The sequence below is a fragment of the Nerophis lumbriciformis genome, linkage group LG22 (genome assembly GCF_033978685.3).
Source record: "Nerophis lumbriciformis linkage group LG22, RoL_Nlum_v2.1, whole genome shotgun sequence".
Classification (NCBI taxonomy): Eukaryota; Metazoa; Chordata; class Actinopteri; order Syngnathiformes; family Syngnathidae; genus Nerophis; species Nerophis lumbriciformis.
The window spans coordinates 28,747,686-28,772,032 of NC_084569.2; positions in this window are offsets into that span (position 1 = coordinate 28,747,686).

The window sequence follows — 24,347 nt, forward strand, 5'->3', positions numbered from 1 at the left end:
GGAATTAAAAAAAAATTGGTAAAAAACTTGAATGGTCTGAATGAGTTGAAATGGTTGGTGTTTAAATTTCTTAAATCGGTCGAAAAATGTTGAAGTAGTAACATGTTGAATTGAGAAATAGTATTACGGGATTCCTGGAATTTCGGGAAAACTGGGAAATTTTCCAGTTCAAAAAACAACTTCGTTTTTTTGTCCTGATTAAGAGGAATGTTTTGACGGTAAAACGGTTGAAATGCGTTGAAAAATGTGGGTGCAGTGGTCGCCAGAAAAAAGGGTGAAAATAGGGGCTTGGAAAAGCAGGAATTCTGGAAAATCCTATAATTTTTTTGAACTTGGAAAAAGGGTAGTTTGAATTTCCAGGAAAAACGCAATTTGGTTTGAAACTTAGGAATGCGTTAGTTTGAATGTCCAGGATGAGTGGAATGTTTTGATGTTGGAATGCTTTGAATAGGTTGAAAAACGTGGGAATTGTGCAACTCGTAAAAATGTCCCATTCATTTCAATGGGAACTTCCTGGAAATTTGGAAATTTTGGGAAAAGCGGGATTTTTTTCGAAAATGATTGGGAGCATGAATGTCCTGCATGAGCTGAATCGGTCGGTGTTGGAATTGTTTAAAACGGTCAAGAAATGTTGAATTAGTAACAGTTTTTAATTGAGAAATTCCTGGAATTGCGATGAAAATCGGGAATTTTTCTAGTTCCTTAACCAACTTGGTTTTTGTTCTGAATATGAGGAGTGTTTTGATGGTGGAACGGTTGGAATGGGTTGAAAAATGTGAACGAAGTCGTCGAACTTAAGGGTGTAATCAGTTTTTACTTCTATGCATACCATGAGGCACTCTGCAATCTATTGATGTGTCTGTTAATGTTCTGAAATACTTTTTTTCATATCAACATCGCCCTTGACGCGAATCCCTTAGGGATGACGGACGGCTGGGCAGTGCCTGAAGAGCTGCAGCCTGCCACCGTGCCCCCCCCCCCTCTGTTGCAAGTCTCGAGATGTATGTTGTAATATGTATATGTGCTTTGCTATGGAGGTTTTGTTCCCCACTCCAGTCTAGATTGTATTTTTTTACTCATCCTTCCCCAGCGTTGACCTTTTTCCCACCTTTTACGGGGCGCCTTGTGGCGACCCATCAGCGTTCCTGTTCTGTAACCCTACACTGTTTGTTTGTCTAATCTTGAACGGGTTTGTGCTGAAAACAAAGTTTTGTTGTACTTGTGCAATGACAATAAAGACCTAACTACCTACCTACCTACCTACCTACCTACCTACCTACCTACCTCTGACGTTAAAGATGTTATGCAACATATAAAATAACGACATAACTAATTACTCTTACAACGCGATAACTGAGTTACTCACTCAAATACTTTTTGGGAGAAGTAATTTGTAACTGTAACTAATTACTTTTTGAAGTAAGACTGCTAATAACGTAATAATACACGTTTTTCCTTATCTATGGCATCAGACTACATTTGTGTGTTTGTTCAGTGACATTTTTTTTTAAGTGCCCTCATCGAATTGCTCCTGTTCACATGATTATCTTTAACGATGGATTCCTGCTCAATGAGCGTGTGTGCGTGAAAGAGAGAGCCTCCCTGGGCGTGAGTCACGGCGTGACGTGGAGCGCCTGTGTCACTGGCACGCTTGGCCTCAGCACATGGCCCTCAGACAACACACTCTCTGCCTTCACATGCTCAGCTTCTCTCTCTCTCTCTCTCTCTCTCTCTCTCTCTCTCTCTCTCTCTCTCTCTCTCTCTCTCTCTCTCTCTCTCTCTCTCTCTCTCTCTCTCTCTCTCTCTCTCTCTCTCTCTCTCTCTCATTCTTCATCTTTTTCCAAGAAGCCATCCATCATCTGAGCCCCTGCTTTCAGCTGCACAAAGCACGTCGCCTTTCTTTTGTTTAGTGCTTCAGAATAACAGTTTGGGTCCACCTTTTCATTTGACACTGCCATTTCAGAATAATCCTTTCTGTTTGTCAGAAAATTAGAAAAATAAATATCACCAATCCATTTAATGTTTTTTTTGTGGAATGAGGAACACTTTTTTTAAATTTGTATTTATTTTATTTTATAAAAAAAATAAAAATTGGTCCACCTTTTCATTTGATGCTACGATTTCAAAATAATCCTTTCTATTTGTCAGAAAAATAATCACCAAACCCTTTGACGTTTTTGTGGAATCAGGAGTACTTTATTTTTGTTTGTTTGTTTTAAAAAAAAATTTTTTTAATTTTTTTATTTTGGTCTACTTTTTCATTTGACGCTACGATTTTAGAATAATCCTTTCTATTTGTCAGAAAGTAAAGAAAAAACATGTCATCAATCCTTTTAATGTTTTTTGTGGAATTAGGAGTACTTTTTTTTTTTTTTATTTACTTAATTTTTTTTGACATTTTAGTCCACATTTTCATTTGACGCTAAGATTTAAGAATAATCCTTTCTATTTGTCGAAAAACAAAAAACAAAACAAGTATCACCAATCCTTTTAATGTTTTTTGTGGAATTAGGAGTATTTTTTAAAATTTATTTTATTTTTTTATTTTTTATTTTTTATTTTGGTCCATCTTTTCATTTCTAAGATTTAAGAATAATCCTTTCTATTTGTCGGAAAATTAGAAAAATAAATCTGTTTGTCCACCCGTCTGTCTGTCTGACTGTCGGTAGGTCAGTCTGTCTGTCCATACAGTCAGTTCATCCGTCCGTTCGTCTGGTCGTCCGGTCAGTTTGTCAGTCCGTCCGTTTGGTTGGTCGGTCTGTCCGTCCGCTCGTCAGTCCATCCATCCTTCCGTCTGTCCATCCGTATGTCTATTTGTCCATCCGGCTGTCTGTCTGACTGCCGGTCAGTCGGTCAGTCGCTCGCCCTGTCCGACCGTCCGGTCTGTTGGTCGATTGGTCGGTCCGTTCCTTTGTCCGTCCTTACGTATATCTATCTATCTGTCTGTCTGTCTATGTGTCGGTCTGTCGGTCTGTCTGTCTCTCTGTCGGTTTGTCTGTCTGACTGTCTGTCTGACTGTCGGTAGTTCAGTCTGTCTGTCCATACAGTCGGTCCATCCGACCGTCCGTCCGGTCGATCGGTCGGTTGGTCAGTCCATCTGTTTGGTCGGTCAGTTGGTCCGTCCGTCCGCCCGTCCGTCCGTCTGTCCTTCCATCTGTCCATCCGTATGTCTGTTTGTCCACCCGTCTGTCTGTCTGACGTCGGTAGGTCAGTCTGTCTGTCCATACAGTCAGTCTATCCGTCCGTTTGTCTGGTCGTCCGGTCAGTTTGTCAGTCTGTCAGTCTGTCCGTTTGGTTGGTCAGTCTGTCCGTCCATTTAGTTGGTCGGTCTGTCCGTCTGCTCGTCAGTCCATCCATCCTTCCGTCTGTCCATCCGTATGTCTATCTGTCCATCCGGCTGTCTGTCTGACTGTCGGTCAGTCGCTCGCTCTGTCCGACCGTCCGGTCTGTTGGTCGATTGGTCGGTCCGTTCCTTTGTCCGTCCTTACGTATATCTATCTATCTGTCTGTCTGTCTGTCTCTCTGTTGGTTTGTCTGTCTGACTGTCTGTCTGACTGTCGGTAGTTCAGTCTGTCTGTCCATACAGTCGGTCCATACGACCGTCTGTCCGGTCGATCGGTCGGTTGGTCAGTCCATCCGTTTGGTTGGTCGGTTGTTCCGTCCGTCCACCCGTCCGTCCGTCCGTTCGTCTGTCCTACCATCTGTACATCCGTATGTCTGTTTGTCCACCCGTCTGTCTGTCTGACTGTCGGTCAGTCGCTCACCTGTCCGACCGTCCAGTCTGTTGGTCAGTCCGTCCCTTCGTCCGTCCGGTCGATCGATCGGTGGGTCTGTCTGTCTGTCTGTCTATCTATCTGCGATACAGAGACAGACAATGGAGAGATAATTCAATATGTGTGTGTGTCAATATATTGGGACTGTCAGAATAAAAAATATTAAAACATATCGTCTATTTAGCAACATAATTTTATAATTTTATAGCTGTTGGAAGACCTATTAACACAAAGTCAATCTATTTGTTTTGGTGTCTGCTAGTAATTTTTTTTTTATTAGTGTTTGTTTTTCCATATTGAAAAAAACTTTTTGCAACATGTATTTTCTTGCATCTGGTTCATTACCAGCATTACCAGTTAATTCCGGTGGTTTTCGCACAACACCCAGACGCCCCCTAGAGGCAAGGCAAATTTATTTATAGAGCTTAATTCGTAAACAAGGCAATTTAAAGTGCTTTGCAGAAAGTTAAAATAATGCAGAATAAAGATTTAAAATCATAATTCAAATTACAATCATAAAATACAATCATCTTAAAAAACAATCTTAACTAATTAAAATCAATCAAATACTGTAAATAAAATACTTTCAGTTCTCATATCAACAATCAAAAAAATAGTTTTCAGCTTGGCTTTGAACATTGCTAACATCCATCCATCCATCCATTTTCTACCGCTTATTCCCTTCGGGGTCACGGGGGGCGCTGGAGCCTATCTAAGCTACAATCGGGCGGAAGGCGGGGCACACCCTGGACAAGTCACCACCTCAACATGTTGAACCAAAAACCAATTTGTAAGCAAAAAAAAAAGATTTGCTACCAGAAAAAGCAAGTGTTTTGGGTTACAAATCATATTTTTGTATACATTGTTATTTTCACTCTTTTGGTTACAAATAGTTTTTTTGGTTACACATTTTTTTAGGTTACGTAATGTGTTTATGGTTACATGTCAGTTTTTTTTTTTTTTGGGTTACAAAGCATTTTTTTTTATTATTACACATGGGTTTTTAGGTTACAAATAGTTTGTTTTGGTTACAAATCGTTTTTCTGGTTGCAAATAATTTTTGGTTACACTATGTTTTTGGTTACATATCGGTTTTTTTGGTTACACATAATTTTTTTTGGTTACACATATTTTTTTTTTTACACTTTTTTTGTTAGAAATCTTTTTTTTTGGTTAAAAATCGTTTTTTGTTACAAATCGATTTTTTTTAGTTACAGATTGCTTTTTTTGGGTTACAAATCATTTTTGGTTTCACATTGTTTTGGTTAGAAATCATTTTTTTTAGGCACACATCGGTCCTTTTAGTTACATATCTTTTTTTTTGGTTACAAATCATTTTCTGTTACAATTTTGTTTCTTGGTTACAAATCTTTATTTGTTTCACATAGGGTTTTTTTGGTGACACCAATTTTGTGTTGCAAATTTTGTTTTTGTAACAAATGTTTTTTTTGTAAGACATCTTCTTTTGCTCGGAAATCTTTTTTTTTCTTCGTTATACATCTTTTTTTTTGTTTACAAATCGTTTTTTGTAAGACATCGTTTTTTGTTTTCACATCGTTTTTGTTTTTTTGTAATAAGACATCATTTTTTGGGTTGCAAATCTTTCTTTTTTGTTGTAAATCTTTTTTGTTGTTAAATGTCGTTTTTTAGTTACACATCGCTTTTTTGGTCACAAATATTTTTTTTTGTAATACATTTATTTTTGTTACAAATAGTTTTTTTTTTTAGTTAAAAATCGTTTTTGTTACAAATCGGTTTTTTTTTTTAGTTACACGTTGATTTTTTTGTCTTAAAAATCCTTTTTGGTTTCACATTGTTTTGGTTACAAATCGGGTTTTTTAGGTACACATACACTGTAGGTCCTTTTAGATTGTTTTTTTCGTGGGTTTTTTTCATTCACACTCATTCACACAAAAGGGTTGTTTCCTTCTGTTATTAATATTCTGGTTCCTACATTATACATCAATATATATCAATACAGTCTGCAAGACATACTGTCCGTGAAGCACACATGATTGTGCGTGCTGCTGGTCCACTAATAGTACTAACCTTTAATTTTACTCATTTCCATTAATTACTAGTTTCTATGTAACTGTTTTTATTTTATTTTATTTTATTTTTTGTTCAAGAAAATGTTTTTATTTATTTTTTATTTTTTTAAATAAAGGACATTATCTTCACCAGACCAGGTTGTCAATGAAATTAGATTGTTTAAAGGGTTCTTAAAACCAGGTCCAGTCCAGATTATGTCCAGGTCGGGCTCAGCAACAAACACCTTCATTTATGTACACTCAAATTAGGGAACACAACAGATTGCATATAATCTATAAACAAAATTACATTTTCAAAATAAGCATTTGAGCACTTCCCATTATTTTTATGTTTTTTTGGCATCATTATCGGTTTCAACCAGGTCCTTTTAGTTACAAATCTTATTTTTTTGGTTACAAATCGTTTTGTTTTTTAAACACATCGTATTTTTAGTTACAAATAGTTTTTGTTACAATTTAGTTTTTTGGTTTCAAATCTTTATTTGTTTCACATCGGGTTTTTTTTTTTGGTGACACACCATTTCTGTGTTGTAATTTTTTTTTTTTTTTTTGGAAGACATTTTTTTTGTTTGCAAATCTTTTTTTGGTTACAATGCTTTTTTTCTGGTTACATATCGTGTTTTTTTTTCACATCGTTTTGGTTTTTTCGTGGTAAGAAATCATTTTTTGGGTTGCAATTCTTTTTCTTGTCACGGCGGGGTTGCTGCTTACTGCGCGGTTCGTTCTCCCGTGATGCAAACGAACGACTCCAGACAGGACTTGCAGGTAGGAACATGATTTAATCTTAAAGGCCTACTGAAACCCACTACTACCGACCACGCAGTCTGATAGTTTATATATCAATGATGAAATCTTAACATTGCAACACATGCCAATACGGCCGGGTTAGCTTACTAAAGTGCAATTTTAAATTTTGCGCGAAACAGCCTGCTGAAAACGTCTAGGTATGATGACGTCAGCGCGTGACGTCACGGATTGTAGAGGACATTTTGGGACAGCATGGTGGCCAGCTATTAAGTCGTCTGTTTTCATCGCAAAATTCCACAGTATTCTGGACATCTGTGTTGGTGAATCTTTTGCAATTTGTTCAATGAACAATGGAGACAGCAAAGAAGAAAGCTGTAGGTGGGAAGCGGTGTATTGCGGGCGGCTGCAGCAACACAAACTCAGCCGGTGTTTCATTGTTTACATTCCGGAAAGATGACAGTCAAGCTTTACCATTGGCCTGTGGAGAACTGGGACAACAGAGACTTTTACCAGGAGGACTTTGAGTTGGATACGCAGACACGGGAGGGGGGAGGTGTTTGTTATGCGGGATTAATTTGTGGCATATTAAATATAAGCCTGGTTGTGTTGTGGCTAATAGAGTATATATATGTCTTGTGTTTATTTACTGTTTTAGTCATTCCCAGCTGAATATCAGGTCCCACCCGCCTCTCACAGCATCTTCCCTATCTGAATCGCTCCCACTGCCCTCTAGTCCTTCACTCTCACTTTCCTCATCCACGAATCTTTCATCCTCGCTCAAATTAATGGGGAAATCGTTGCTTTCTCGGTCCGAATCGCTCTCGCTGCTGGTGGCCATGATTGTAAACAATGTGCAGATGTGAGGAGCTCCACAACCTGTGACGTCACGCGCATATCGTCTGCTACTTCCGGTACAGGCAAGGCTTTTTTATCAGCGACCAAAAGCTGCAAACTTTATCGTCGATGTTCTCTACTAAATCCTTTCAGCAAAAATATGGCAATATCGCGAAATGATCAAGTATGACACATAGAATGGACCTGCTATCCCCGTTTAAATAAGAAAATCGCATTTCAGTAGGCCTTTAAAAAACACTCAACGCGGTACAAAACAGAAAACAAACCGACGAAACAAGGTGCCGATCGCAGACTAAAGACAAGCAAAACTTACGTAACTTACGGAAGCAAACAAAGAAGCCAGGACAAGTGACCGGCAGCGGCAGGCTTAAATAATGTCTCTTGATTAGAAACAGGTGAGCGTCCCGAAAACCAGAGGCAGGTGAAGATCATAAGTAGCCATGGTAACAAATTCAGAGGTGCACAAACAGGAACTAAATGAGTCCAAAACTAACAGAAAACACAAAACATGATCCGGACCACGGATCATGACATTTTTTTAGTTATAAATCTTTTTTGTTTTTAGTTAAGATTTTTTGGTTACAAATCTTTTTTGGGGGGTATACAAATGATTTATTTCTTTTAGCAATATGTTAAAAGGCTTTAATATAATATAATATAATATAATAAAATAAGAGGGTCCTGGGTTCGATCGCTGGGCTCGGGGTCTTTCTGTGGGAAATTTGCATGTTCTCCTGCGTGGGTTCCCTCCGGGTACTCCGGCTTCCTCGCACCTCCAAAGACATGCACCTGGGGATAGGCCCCTCCCACCTCCAAAAACATGCACCTAGGAATAGGTTGATTGGCAACACTAAATGGTCCCTAGTGTGTGAATGTTGTCCATCTGTGTGTACCTCGCCTTCTGTTCATTCTCTGCATGTCAACTGAAACAACAGGGAAGAGAGTTGACAACACCCGCCGCCCCTCCTCCTGCCGCTCGCCGCTCAACCCTCCCTCCTCCAATCCAAACACCTGAAGGGGGAGGGAAGCCGCAGGGCACATGTGAATGGTCGCTCACATGCCGCCGGTGCACAACGTGTTGCTGTAACACCTTCGCTCGCTCCGACAGAACCGCCGGTTACGTAAAATGCTTGGTGACAGCATACAGCTAAAAATGCTCATGCATTGTTAATGGAACATAAAAATATCCCAGCTGTTTGAAGTGTGTGTTGTTAAGCAGACTGGGATCGTCATGGCAACCCACAACCATCTTACACGACTACTTTGCAAAAGTAGAACGACTTTTCTTGCTGTGCACGGTTCAATGGTTGTTATCTAGTGTCAAATATCCCACATAAAGTTATGCAGTGGTGGTGCAGACCGCCCTATTTAAATTAGACTTTTTGCGTGTATACCGCCTGTCACCATGGAAACACTCATTTCCTTCTCTCCACATTCATGACACGAATGTTTGGTCATGTTGTGAAACATGCAGCAGGTAATACGTACCACCTTTTCTGGGCTATATTGAAGCCCGATCCAGACAAGAGAATTGTGAGGAGGCGTGGCCTGCGGACCTGCAGCGAGGCGGGGTGTGCCGGAGAAGGAGACGGAGACGGAGACGGAGACGGAGACGGAGACGGAGACCAGAGCGGATGGCTGAAAAGCAACCGGAAGAACGAGACTGTCACGAGAGGCGATTGCTGGAAAGCAGAGCGATGAGTTTATTGATTTATAAACAAAATCACAAAACCGTCACGTTAATTTGACCATTGCATTTTGGTCATTTCCCAACCAATATTCAACAACACAAATACAACGATGAAACAACATGCTTTTTGACAATGTTTAATCAATGTTGGGTTCTGACGTTGATTTGACTATTGAATTTTGGTCATTTCCCAACCAATATTCGACAACACAAATACAACGTTGAAACAACATGCTTTCTGACAATGTTTAATCAGCGTCAGGTTGTGACATTGATTTGACCATTGAAATCTGGTCATTTCGACACCAATAGTCAACAACACAAATACAACGTTGAAACAACATGCCTTTTGACAACGTTTAATCAACGTCAGGTTGTGACATTGATTTGACCATTGAAATCGGGTCATTTCGACACCAATAGTCAACAACGCAAATACAACGTTGAAACAGCATGCTTTTTGACAATGTTTAATCCATGTTGGGTTCTGATGTTGATTTGACCATTGAATTTTGGTCATTTCCCAACCAATATTCAACAACACAACTACAACGTTGAAACAACATGCTTTTTTACAACGTTTAATCAATGTCAGGTTGTGACGTTGATTTGACCATTGACATTTGGTAATTTCCCAACCAATATTCAACAACACAAATACAACGTTGAAACAACATGCTTTTTGACAACGTTTAATCAACGTCAGGTTGTGACATTGATTTGACCATTGAAATCTGGTCATTTCGACACCAATAGTCAACAACACAAATACAACATTGAAACAACATGCTTTTTGACAACGTTTAATCCATGTTGGGTTCTGATGTTGATTTGACCATTGAATTTTGGTCATTTCCCAACCAATAGTCAACAACACAAATACAACGTTGAAACAACATGCTTTTTGACAACGTTTAATCAACGTCAGGTTGTGACGTTGATTTGACTATTGAAATCTGGTCATTTCTCAACCAATAGTCAACAACACAAATACAACGTTGAAACAACATGCTTTTTGACAACGTTTAATCAACGTCAGGTTGTGACATTGATTTGACCATTGAAATCTGGTCATTTCGACACCAATAGTCAACCACACAAATACAACATTGAAACAACATGCTTTTTGACGTTTAATCAATGTTGGGTTCTGACGTTGATTTGACCATTGAATTTTGGTAATTTCCGAACCAATATTCAACAACACAAATACAATGTTGAAACAACATGCTTTTTGACAACGTTTAATCAACAATTGGTTCTGACGTTGATTTGACCATTGAATTTTGGTCATTTCCCAACCATTAGTCAACAACACGAATACAACGTTGAAACAACATGCTTTTTGACATGCTTTTTTTAAACGTTTTTGTGACGTTGATTTGACGATTAAAATTTGGTCATTTCCCAACCAATATTCAACAACACAAAAGAACAACATGCTTTTTGACAACGTTTAATCAACGTCAGGTTGTGACATTGATTTGACCATTGAAATCTGGTAATTTCGACACCAATAGTCAACAACACAAATACAACGTTGAAACAACATGCTTTTGACAACGTTTAATCAACATCAGGTTGTGACGTTGATTTGACCATTGAATTTTGGTCATTTCCCAACCAATATTCAACAACACAAATACAACGTTTAAACAACATGCTTTTTGACAACGTTTAATCAATGTTGGGTTCTGACGTTGATTTGACTATTGAATTTTGGTCATTTCCCAACCAATATTCAACAACACAAATACAACGTTGAAACAACATGCTTTTTGACAACGTTTAATCAATGTTGGGTTGTGACGTTGATCTGACCATTGAAATTTCCTAACCAACAACGTGGATCCAACGTTGGACATCAACGTTGTCTTAATTTACAAATACAACTATTTTGCAACCTTGTTTCAAAGTCAGTTTTAAAAGACATGTACGTATAATCAACGTTGTATTAATGTCTTGCGCCTGGTGGGAAACGATCCTGTCGTGTACATGGTGGCTCACATGCGACTTGTGTATGACTTCAACTCGACAGGCCAACTGATGGACCAGAACACCCGTCAGTCACCAGAACCAGGCCAGCTCCACAGAGATGGATGTGCCTGTTGACACTAATCCACAGTATGAGGTAATGGAGTTAGCTTGTGTTTGTGCACTCCTTCCCTGCCACTCCTGACTTACTGACTGACCTACTTAACCAGCGACTCACGTGGCACCAAAACACACACACATTCCAGTTTTTTTTTTTTTTTCCCAGAAGCTTAGGCGATCATAAGCAATGTGTGTGTGTGTGTGTGTGTGTGTGTATACAGGTCAAACTGCAACTCCCGCAGTTTGACTACCTGTTGCTATAGGTTGAGATCAAATATATACAGTTTACAATGTAAATAAACCAAGCAGTTGCAGTGGGCAATTCTGTGACTGCTTTTACTTGTATAAATATTTTATCTGTACTATCACTCGCTACAATCTTAGATGAAGTCAAAACGAGCACAAACAGGAAATGTTAGCCATTGTTCTTTGTCACTGTTTGTTTTGCTCTCTCTCTTCTACTTTTTCCATCTTTTTTCATGTTTTGATTTGGGGGCCACATTGGGCTTAAAATGTTTTGGTCGGGGGCCGAAAGCCGAATGCATGTAAAGTAACTTTATATATATATATATATATATATATATATATATATATATATATATATATATATATATATATATATATATATATATATATATATATATATATATATATTTTTTTTTTTGAAGATGGTCTAAAAAATAATATAAAATCTTGTTTTTAAAATATATACATCTAAATATTTATTTTAAAAACAATAATTTACATTATTTTATATATTATACATATATGTATGTGTGTATGTAAGTATGTATATACAGTCGTGATCAAAAGTTTACATACACTTGTAAAGAACATAATGTCATGGCTGTCTTGAGTTTCCAATACTTTCTAGAACTCTTATTTTTTTGTGATAGAGTGATTGGAGCACATACTTGTTGGTCACAAAAAACATTCATGAAGTTTGGTTCTTTTATGAATTTATTATTTATGAATTTATTATGGGTCTACTGAAAATGTGAGCAAATCTGCTGGGTCAAAAGTATACATACAGCAATGTTAATATTTGGTTACATGTCCCTTGGCAAGTTTCACTGCAATAAGGTGCTTTTGGTAGCCATCCACAAGCTTCTGGTTGAATTTTTGACCACTCCTCTTGACAAAATTTGACTTTCTTGGTAGCTTCTCAATCTATGGCGATGCAAAACACGCTTGACTGTGGACACTGACACCTGTGTTCCAGCAGCTTCCAATTCATTGCAGACCTGCTTTTTGGTGGTTCTCGGTTGACTCTTGATCATCTTGACCAATTTTCTCTCAGCAGCAGGTGATAGCTTGCGTTTTTTTCCTGATCGTGGCAGTGACAAAACTGTGCCATGCACTTTATACTTACGAACAATTGTCTGCACAGTTGCTCTTGGGAACCTTAAGCTGCTTTGAAATGGCTCCAAGGGACTTTCCTGACTTGTTCAAGTCAATGATTAGTTTTTTCAGATCAGTGCTGAGTTCCTTTGACTTTCCCATTGTCGCATTTGTAACCAAGTCTAATGACTGCATCACATGAGCCCTATTTAAATGGGCTCAGAGAAGTCAACAGGTGTCGTCAATCATAATCACTCACATGAAGTTAAGAGGCCATGCCATGAAGCTAATTTGATTTGATTTTAATTTTTCTACATCACCAAATTTGATCATGTATATTGCTGTATGTATACTTTTGACCCAGCAGATTTGGTCACATTTTCAGTAGACCCATAATACATTCATAAAAGAACCAAACCTCATGAATGTTTTTTTGTGACAAACAAGTGTGTGCTCCAATCACTCTATCACAAAAAACTAAGAGTTGTAGAAATGATTGGAAACTCAAGACAGCCATGACATTATGTTCTTTACAAGTGTATGTAAACTTTTGACCACGACTGTATATACATATATATATATATATATATATATATATATATATTTATACATATATATATATATTTATACATATATATATATATATACACACACATATATATATATACATATATATATATATATATATATATATATATATATATACATATATATACATATATATATATATATATATATATATATAAATATATATATATACATACATACATATACATACATACACACACACTATATATATATATATATACATACATACATACATACATATACATACATACACACACACTATATATACATTTTAAAAACACTATTTTATATTATTTTTAGACCATCTTCAAAAATCGATAAGTAAACATTTTTTAACAGACTTTTAGGCAATGTTAATGCTTACCCGCTGCGTGTATACGTCATGCAGGATTTGTCAGTAACTAGAGATGTCCGATATTATCGGCCGATAAATGCGTTAAAATGTAATATCGGAAATTATCGGTATCGTTTTTTATTATCGGTATCGTTTTTATTTTTTATTTTTTTTATTAAATCAACATAAAAAACACAAGATACACACTTACAATTAGTACACCAACCCAAAAAACCTCCCTTCCCCATTTACACTCATTCACACAAAAGGGTTGTTTCTTTCTGTTATTAATATTCTGGTTCCTACATTATATATCAATATATATCAATACAGTCTGCAAGGGATACAGTCCGTAAGCACACATGATTGTGCGTGCTGCTGGTCCACTAATAGTACTAACCTTTAACAGTTAATTTGACTCATTTTCATTAATTACTAGTTTCTATGTAACTGTTTTTATACTGTTTTACTTCCTTTTTTATTCAACAAAATGTTTTTAATTTATTTACCTTTTTTTATTTTATTAATTTTTTTAAAAAGTACCTTATCTTCACCATACCTGGTTGTCCAAATTAGGCATAATAATGTGTTAATTCCACGACTGTATATATCGGTTGATATCGGTATCGGTAATTAAAGAGTTGGACAATATCGGAATATCGGATATCAGCAAAAAGCCATTATCGGACATACCTATCACTAACCAAAAGGAGGTTTTGTATATTTTTTTTAAAAGGTTTTTATTTTTAAGTGTTATACCAAATGATACGTTGCGGTTTGACTCAAGAATGGCGTTGAATGGAGAATCAGCTCTATATCGAATAGTCACCCCACGCATTAGAATCGGATGGAATCATGAGGCGGCCCGAGATTACCACCAGGACAGGTTTGAACTAAAAAAGAACATTATATTATTCATTATTCACCTTAAATGTAAAAAAGTGTGCAATACAGCATCAATCATGGCTTGCTAATTAGCAATGGTGTACTTTTCCCCCTTTTATGTGAAACGTGTTGCAGTGTGTAGTGTGTGTAAACTGTCATCTGACCCCAGTTTCTCCAAATCCCATGGCACTGCTTCCAACCGACGCGCCACTTTGATAAAGGACGTGTGTGTGAGTGTGTGTGTGTGTGTGTGTGCCGGGGTGGGGTGCTAAATATGATCATGTGATCCACATCAAGCCATGATTAAATGACATACAGGGCGCATCATTTGCCGTGGAGCAGGTCCACGTGGACACCCGTGAGGAGTCCAAGTCCTTTGTCGTGGCATAAATCCATCAACACCATGTGAGGGCGAGTCAAACCCCCCCAAAACCCAGCAGTCTGCACCTGCATCCATTATGTTCACATTCCAGCACTTGTGCAGCCCCTCTGTCATTACAAATACACGTATCATAGCACTGCAAATAACGCCAATTAAATACCATCCTCCTTTAAATAACGACATGGCATTTTAAAGCTTATCACCCGCATCCCACGATTTGTCATTTTCACTTTTTCATGTCTTTTCAACGGCTCACACTCAACGCCCCTTTGGTAAATAAACGCGCCATTCCTGTGCTACGACAACAACCTGACATGTGTACTGATGATGCAACGACACTGTGTTTAAAGTCTGGAATGTGCTCCATAGCAGCCATGCATGAATGTGCCCAATTTGGTACATTTGTAGGGACCGACTGAACTCCGCACACTGCAAAAAGTCAGTGTTCAAAAACAAGGGAAAAAAAATACAAAAATTAGGGGTATTTCATTTGAACTAAGTAAAATTATCTGCCAATAGAACAAGAAAATTCGGCTTGTCAAGACTTTACGAAACAAGTAAAATGAGCTAACCTCAATGAACCCAAAAAATACCTTAAAATAAGTATATTCTCACTAATAACAAGTGCACTTTTCTTGGTCGAAAAAAGAGACCTTTTTGCTCAATATGTGGAAAAATATTCTTAAATTAAGTAAATGCTAGTGCCATTATCTTGACATAATGATATGCGCTCGGCATCATGATTTTTTTTTCATGCTTGAAGTAAGAAATGATTACTTTAAAAATGTAGTTTTATACTTGTGAGTGTTGATGACACAGCTTTGCAACACATAATATTCTAGTTTCAAGCATGTTTTACTCAATATAGGTCACTGAGATCATTTAGGACCAAAACCCTTAAAACAAGTAAAACACTCTAACATAAAATCTGCTTAGTGAGAAGAATTATCTTATCAGACAGAAAACAAGCAAATATCACCCTTATTTGAGATATTTAATCTTACTTAGATTTCAGTTCTTGCAGTGCAGGTACTATTGATATAGGTCAAATCTTATGTTGGGAACTTTCAAAGCCCTCTAGCCCAACTGCCTCTGGGTCAGGGGTGCCCATTACGCATACTTGCCAACCTTGAGACCTCCGAATTTGGGAGATTGAGGGGGGGGGGGGAGTTCAAGGGGGGGTGAGTATGTTTATAGCTAGAATTCACTGAAATTCAAGTATTTCTTATATATATATATATATATATATATATATATATATATATATATACAAACTCCGTTTCCATATGAGTTGGGAAATTGTGTTAGATGTAAATATAAAAGGAATACAATGATTTGCAAATCATTTTCAACCCATATTCAGTTGAATGCACTACAAAGAGTTGATGTTCAAACTCATAAATTTTTTATTTTTTTTGTAGATAATAATTAACTTAGAATTTCATGGCTGCAACACGTGCCAAAGTAGTTGGGATACGGCATGTTCACCACTGTGTTACATGGCCTTTCCTTTTAACAACACTCAGTAAACGTTTGGGAACTGAGAAGACACATTTTTTAAGCTTCTCAGGTGGAATTCTTTCCCATTCTTGCTTGATGTATTTTAGGCTTCATAATGCGCCACTCATTTTCAATGGGAGACAGGTCTGGACTACAGGCAGGCCAGTCTAGTACCCACACTCTTTTACTATGAAGCCACGTTGATGTAACACGTGGCTTGGCATTGTCTTGCTGAAATAAGCAGGGGCGTCCATGGTAACGTTGCTTGGATGGCAACATATGTTGCTCCAAAACCTGTATGTACCTTTCAGCATTAATGGCACCTTCACAGATGTGTAAGTTACCCATGCCTTGGGCACTAATACACCCCCATACCATCACAGATGCTGGCTTTTCAACTTTGCGCCTATAACAATCCGAATGGTTCTTTTCCTCTTTGGTCCGGAGGACACGACGTCCACAGTTTCCAAAAACAATTTGAAATGTGGACTCGTCAGACCACAGAACACTTTTCACTTTGTATCAGTCCATCTTAGATGAGCTCAGGCCCAGCAAAGCCGACAGCGTTTCTGGGTGTTGTTGATAAACGGTTTTTGCCTTGCATGGGAGAGTTTTAACTTGCACTTACAGATGTAGCGACCAACTGCAGTTACTGACAGTGGGTTTCTGAAGTGTTCCTGAGCCCATGTGGTGATATCCTTTACACACTGATGTCGCTTGTTGATGCAGTACAGCCTGAGGGGTCGAAGGTCACGGGCTTCGCTGCTTACGTGCAGTGATTTCTCCAGATTCTCTGAACCCTTTGATGATATTATGGACCGTAGATGGTGAAATCCCTAAATTCCTTGCAATAGCTGGTTGAGAAAGGTTTTTCTTAAACTGTTCAACAATTTGCTCATGCATTTGTTGACAAAGTGGTGACCTTCGCCCCATCCTTGTTTGTGAATGACTGAGCATTTCAAGGAATCTACTTTTATACCCAATCATGGCACCCACCTGTTCCCAATTTGCCTGTTCACCTGTAGGATGTTCCAAATAAGTGTTTGATGAGCATTCCTCAACTTTATCAGTATTTATTGCCACCTTTCCCAACTTCTTTGTCACATGTTGCTGGCATCAAATTCTAAAGTTAATGATTATTTGCAAAAAAAAAAAATGTTTATCAGTTTGAACATCAAATATGTTGTCTTTGTAGCATATTCAATTCAATATGGGTTGAAAATGATTCGCAAATCATTGTATTCCGTTTATATTTACATCTAACACAATTTCCCAACTCATATGGAAACAAGTTTGTATATATATATATATATATATATATATATATATATATATATATATATGTATATATGGAAACAGGTTTGTGTATATATATATATATATATATATATATATATATATATATATATATATATATATATATATATATGTATATATATATATATATATATATATATATATATACAGTATATATATATATATATGTATATGTATATATATATATATATATATATATATATATATATATATATATATATATATATATATATATAGTACAGTACACAGTAATGAAAACACAGTTGTTCTACTAACTGTACTGTACTTGCTGCTTACTTAAAAAAAAAAAAAAACACTTACCTTTCACTATTCGAGTAGCCTTTGTTTTGCCATTTAAGTACTGAATCCGGGAACATATCCTTCACGGATTTGTTGAAAACATCCGCAAATGAGAACGGGGTGTTTCTTGCAGCTATCAGCATAGCCATCTTTGTCTCGGCATATGTTACACCCTCAGGTCTCCATTTAGCAAGGTGGCCCATAATACTGCGTTGCCGCCGCCTTGTGCTTCTCTGACCGTTCATGAGTGACTATATCCATTCGGTCGCCGTGTTATGGGTTATAGATAAACCTATGGATAACGGAGACATATATAATAGTCTCTTTTTCAGGTGAGAGAGGACGCTAAAGGCAGTGGTCCCCAACCACCGGGCCGCGGCCCGGTACCGGTCCGTGGATCAATTGGTACCGGGCCGCACAAGAAAAAAAATAAAAATATTATTATTATTTTTTTTAATTAAATCAACATAAAAAACACAAGATACACTTACAATTACTGCACCAACCCAAATAACCTTCCTCCCCCATTTACACTCATTCACACTCATTCGCACAAAAGGGTTGTTTCTTTCTGTTATTAATATTTCTGGTTCCTACATTATATATCAATGTAGACCAATGCAGTCTGCAGGGATACAGTCCGTAAGCACACATGATTGTATTTTTTTATGACAAAAAAATAAAATAAAAAATAATTTTTTTTTATATATAGTAAAAAGCATACCCCCCCCCCCCCCCCACCCCCCTCCGAACCGTGCGAGTGGAACTGAAATGCTTGACCGTCCAGGGTGAGTGGAGTGTGTGGATGCTGGAGTGGTTCAAATTGGATGACAAATGTGGGATATGGAGAGGTTTGTATATTGCCCATTTATTGTCAATGGGGGAAAATTCTTGGTAATTGCGGGTAATCAGAGAATTTTTAGAACCGGGAAACAGGCTGGCTTGAATGTCCGGGGTGAGTGGAGTGTGTGGATGGTAGAACGCTTCAAATCGGATGAGAAATGTGGGATTTGCAGTAAATGTATATTTCTCATTCATTGTCAATGGGGAGAAAATTAGGGTAAATTTCGGGAACGCCGGGAATTTTGTGAAAGGAAAAACATATCTTGCATTCGATATATTGGAAGAGTAGTGTAGGTGGACTTGGAAAATGGTAGTTTGATTGTCCAAGGTGAGTGGAGGTTGTGGATGGTGGAAGGCTTCAAATCGGATGAGAAATGTGGGATATGCAGTCGATTGTATATTTCTCATTCATTGTCGATGGGGAGAAAATTGGGGTAAATTTTGGGAACGCCGGGAGTTTTGTGAAAGGGAAAACATATCTTGCATTCGATATATTGGAAGAGTAGTGTAGGTGGATGGTTGAAAGATTGGAAATGGGTTTCAAAACGGCGCAAAATTTTGAGAATTTAGGGCATCGTAAATAAAGTTGATTTGATTTGATTTGATCGTAGAACTATGAATTTGATTGGGAATTTCCCAGAAATTTGGGAATTTCGAGACAACCGGAAATTTTTTACTATATTGATAATAAAACAATTGTCCTAGATGATATGAATGGGTTGGTGATGGGTTTTTTTTTTAAATCAGTTGAAAAATAGTAACAGTAGTAACAGTTTGAATTGAGAATGGGTATTTCGGAATTCCTGGAGTTTCGGGAAAACCGGGGATTTTTACGGAAAAACACAATTATAACTTTTGTTTTCCCAACTAAGAGGAATGTTTTGCGGGTAGAATGGTCAAAAGCGGTTGAAAATTGTGGACTGTGAAAACATTCCAGGAAGAGGTATAATAGGGCTTTGGAAAACCGTGAATACCTGGAATTTTTTGGGATTTGGAAAATGGTAGTTTGATTGTCCAAGGCAAGTGGAGTGTGTGGATGGTGGAATGGTTCAAGTTGGATGAGAAACGTGGGATATGCAGTCAATTGTATATTTCTCATTAATTGTCAATGGGGAGAAAATTAGGGTAAATTCCGGGAACGCTGGGAGTTTTGGTAAAGGGAAAACATGTCTTGCATTCGATATATCGGAAGAGTAGTGTAGGTGGATGCTTGAAAGATTGGAAACAAGTTTAAAATCGGCGCAAAATTTTGAGAATTTAGGGCATTGTAGAACTATGAATTTGATTGGGAAAATTCCGGAAATTATCAGAATTTCGGGACAACTGGAAAATATTAATAGTAAAACAAATGTCCTCGATGATATGAATGGGTTGGTGTTGGATTTTTAAAATTGGTTGAAAAATAGTATCAGTAGGAACAGTTTGAATTGAGAATTGGTATTTCAGAATTCCTGGAATTTCGGGTAAAATCTGGGATGTGTACGGAAACATTTTTTTCATAACTTTTGTCGTCCCAACAAAGAGGAATATTTTGAAGGTAGAATGGTCAAAAGCGGTTGAAAATGTGGACTGTGAAAACATCGTAGAACTATGAATTTGATTGGGAATGTCCCGGAAATTTGGGAATGTTGGGACAATCGAACATTTTTGACTATATTGATAATAAAAAAATTGTCCTAGATGATATGAATGGGTTGGTGATAGATTTTTTTTTTTTAAATCGGTTGAAAAATAGTAACAGTAGTAACAGTTTGAATTGAGAATGGGTATTTCGGAATTCCTGGAGTTTCGGGAAAACCGGGGATTTTTACGGAAAAAAACAATTATAACTTTTGTTTTCCCAACTAAGAGGAATGTTTTGCGGGTAGAATGGTCAAAAGCGGTTGAAAATTGTGAACTGTGAAAACATTCCAGGAAGAGGTATAATAGGGCTTTGGAAAACCGTGAATACCTGGAATTTTTTGGGATTTGGAAAATTGTAGTTTGATTGTACAAGGCAAGTGGAATGTGTGGATGGTGGAATGGTTCAAGTCGGATGAGAAACGTGGGATATGCAGTCGATTGTATATTTCTCATTAATTGTCAATGGGGAGAAAATTAGGGTAAATTCCGGGAACGCTGGGAGTTTTGGTAAAGGGAAAACATGTCTTGCATTCGATATAACAGAAGAGTAGTGTAGGTGGATGCTTGAAAGATTGGAAACGAGTTTAAAATCTGCGCAAAATTTTGAGAATTTAGGGCATTGTAGAACTATGAATTTGATTGGGAAAATTCCGGAAATTATCAGAATTTCGGGACAACTGGAAAATATTAATAGTAAAACAAATGTCCTTGATGATATGAATGGGTTGGTGTTGGATTTTTAAAATTGGTTGAAAAATAGTAACAGTAGTAACAGTTTGAATTGAGAATTGGTATTTCAGAATTCCTGGAATTTCGGGTAAAACCGGGGATGTGTACGGAAACATTTTTTTTTATAACTTTTGTCGTCCCAACAAAGAGGAATATTTTGAAGGTAGAATGGTCAAAAGCGGTTGAAAAATGTGGACTGTGAAAACATTGTAGAACTATGAATTTGATTGTGAACGTCCCGGAAATTTGGGAATTTCGGGACAATCGAAAATTTTTGACTATATTGATAATAAAATAATTGTCCTAGATGATATGAATGGGTTGGTGATGGATTTTTTTTAAATCGGTTGAAAAATAGTAACAGTAGTAACAGTTTGAATCGACAATGGCTATTTCAGAATTCCTCGAATTTCGGGAAAACCGGGAATTTGTATGGAAAGAAAATATATAACTTTTGTTGTTTTGAAGGTGGAATGCTCAAAAGCAGTTCAAAAATGTGAACTGTGAGAACATTCCTGGAAGAGCTAAAATAGGGCTATGGAAAATCGGGAATTCCTGGAAATGGTAGTTTGATTGTCCAAGGCAAGTGTAGTGTGTGGATGGTGGAACGGTTTGAATTGGTTGAGAAATGTGGGAACTGTGCTGGTTCGAAAAATGGCCCAGAAAACCGTGAATTCTGGGTAACCTGGGATGTTTTTTTTAAACAGTTTGCGAGTGAACTCACGATTTGGTGGATGTTTTGATACTGGAACGGTTCCGATCAAATGAAAACTTTTTGGGTGGAATAATAATAGAGGATTTTTTTTGTGTAGAACACAATCAACACTTTGTAGGACTCAACCATATACAAAAAAATATCGATATATTTAAAAAAATATACTCAAAACATTTGAATGATATGAATCAATAAAATCAATAATAACAAACTCATTTGGTATGCGTGTTGTAAAAGATTATGCATATTTTTGTTTAGTCTTTTGGCTAACCTTGACATCTAACCTTCTTCGGGAAACAGTCTGGTGTTTTACCTCTGAAACCCGAAGCCGGAGACAATCTTACAAAAGCCGGACTGGGATGTCAACATCCTCTGCGGTCTCACTCACCTGCTTTCTTTCGCTTGTTTGGTGACCGACTGGATGGGACCCAATAAGAAAGTAGGTTGTCGCGGCTTTACGAGGAAGCATCGATTACACGGCGACACTCGCCGGCCTGTTTGAGGTTGGACAACGTGAACAAAACGTGGACTGACATAAAGTGTGTCAACACGGCCCGGCAGGCACAAGACGTTGATTATACGTACATGTCCTTTAAAACTGACTTTGAAACAACGTTGCAAATTTGTTGTATTTGTAAATTGAGACAACGTTGATGTCCAACGTTGGATCTACGTTGTTGGTTGGGAAATGACCAAATTTCAATGGTCAAATCAACGTCAGAACCAATTGTTGATTAAACGTTGTGAAAAAGCATGTTGTTTCAACGTTGTATTTGTGTTGTAAAATATTTGTTGGAAAATTATCAAAATTCAATGGTCAAATTAATGTCAGAACCCATCGTTGATTAAATGTCATCAAAAAAACATGTTGTTTCAACATTGCATTTGTGTTGTACTGTAGTATTCGTTGGAAAATAACCAAATATCAATCTTTAATCAAGGTCAAAACCTGACATTGAATAAACGTCAAAAAGCATGTTGTTTCAACGTTGTATTTGTGTTGTTGATTATTGGTTAGAAAATGACAACAATTCAATGGTCAAAACAACGTCAGAACCCAACATTGATAAAACGTCAACAAAGAGCATGTTGTTTCAACGTTGTATTTGTGTTGTAGAGTATTCGGTGGAAAATGACCAAAATTTAATGGTCAAATCAATGTCAGAACCCATCGTTGATTAAACGTCGTCAAAAAGCATGTTGTTTGAACGTTATATTTGTGTTGTAGAATATTGGTTGGAAAATGACCAAAATTCAATGGACAGTTTAACGTCAGAACCTGACATTGATTAAACCTTGTCAAAAAGCATATTGTTTCAACGTTGTATTTGTGTTTTAAAGTATTCGTTGGAAAATGACCAAATATCAATGTCTAATCAATGTCACAACCTGACTTTGAATAAACGTCAAAAAGCATGTTGTTTCAACGTTGTTATTTGTGTTGTAGAATATTGGTTGGAAAATGACCAAATTTCAATGTTAATATCACGTCACAGCCTGACATTGATTAAACGTTGTCAAAAAGCATGTTGTTTCAACGTTGTATTTGTGTTGTAGAATATTGGTTGGAAAATTACCAAATTTCAATGGTCAAATCAAAGTCAGAACCCATCGTTGATTAAACGTCGTCAAAAAGCATGTTGTTTCAACGTTGTATTTGTGTTGTAAAGTATTCGTTGGATAATGACCAAATATCAATGTCTAATCAACGTCACAACCTGACATTGAATAAACGTCAAAAAGCATGTTGTTTCAACGTTATATTTGTGTTGTAGATAAATGGTTGGAAAATGACAACAATTCAATGATTAAATCAATGTCAGAAACCAATATTGATTAAACGTCATCAAAGAGCATGTTGTTTCAACGTTGTATTTGAGTTGTAGAGTATTCGTTGGAAAATGACCAAAATTTAATGGTCAAATCAACGTCAGAACCCATCGTTGATTAAACGTCGTCAAAAAGCATGTTCTTTCAACGTTGCATTTGTGTTGTAAAGTATTCATTGGAAAATGACCAAATATCAATGGTAATATCAACGTCACAGCCTGACATTGATTAAACGTCGTCAAAAAGCATGTTGTTTCAACGTTGTATTTGTGTTGTAGAATATTGGTTGGAAAATGCCGAAAATTTAATGGACAGTTTAACGTCAGAACCTGAAATTGATTAAGCGTTGTCAAAAAGCATGTTGTTTCAACGTTGTATTTGTGTTGTAAAGTATTTGTTGGAAAATGACCAAATATCAATGTCTAATCAACGTCACAACCTGACATTGAATAAACGTCAAAAAGCATGTTGTTTCAACGTTGTTATTTGTGTTGTAGAATATTGGTTGGAAAATGACCAAATTTCAATGGTCAAATCAACGTCAGAACCCATCGTTGATTAAATGTCATCAAAAAAACATGTTGTTTCAACATTGCATTTGTGTTGTACTGTAGTATTCGTTGGAAAATAACCAAATATCAATCTTTAATCAAGGTCAAAACCTGACATTGAATAAACGTCAAAAAGCATGTTGTTTCAACGTTGTATTTGTGTTGTTGATTATTGGTTAGAAAATGACAACAATTCAAT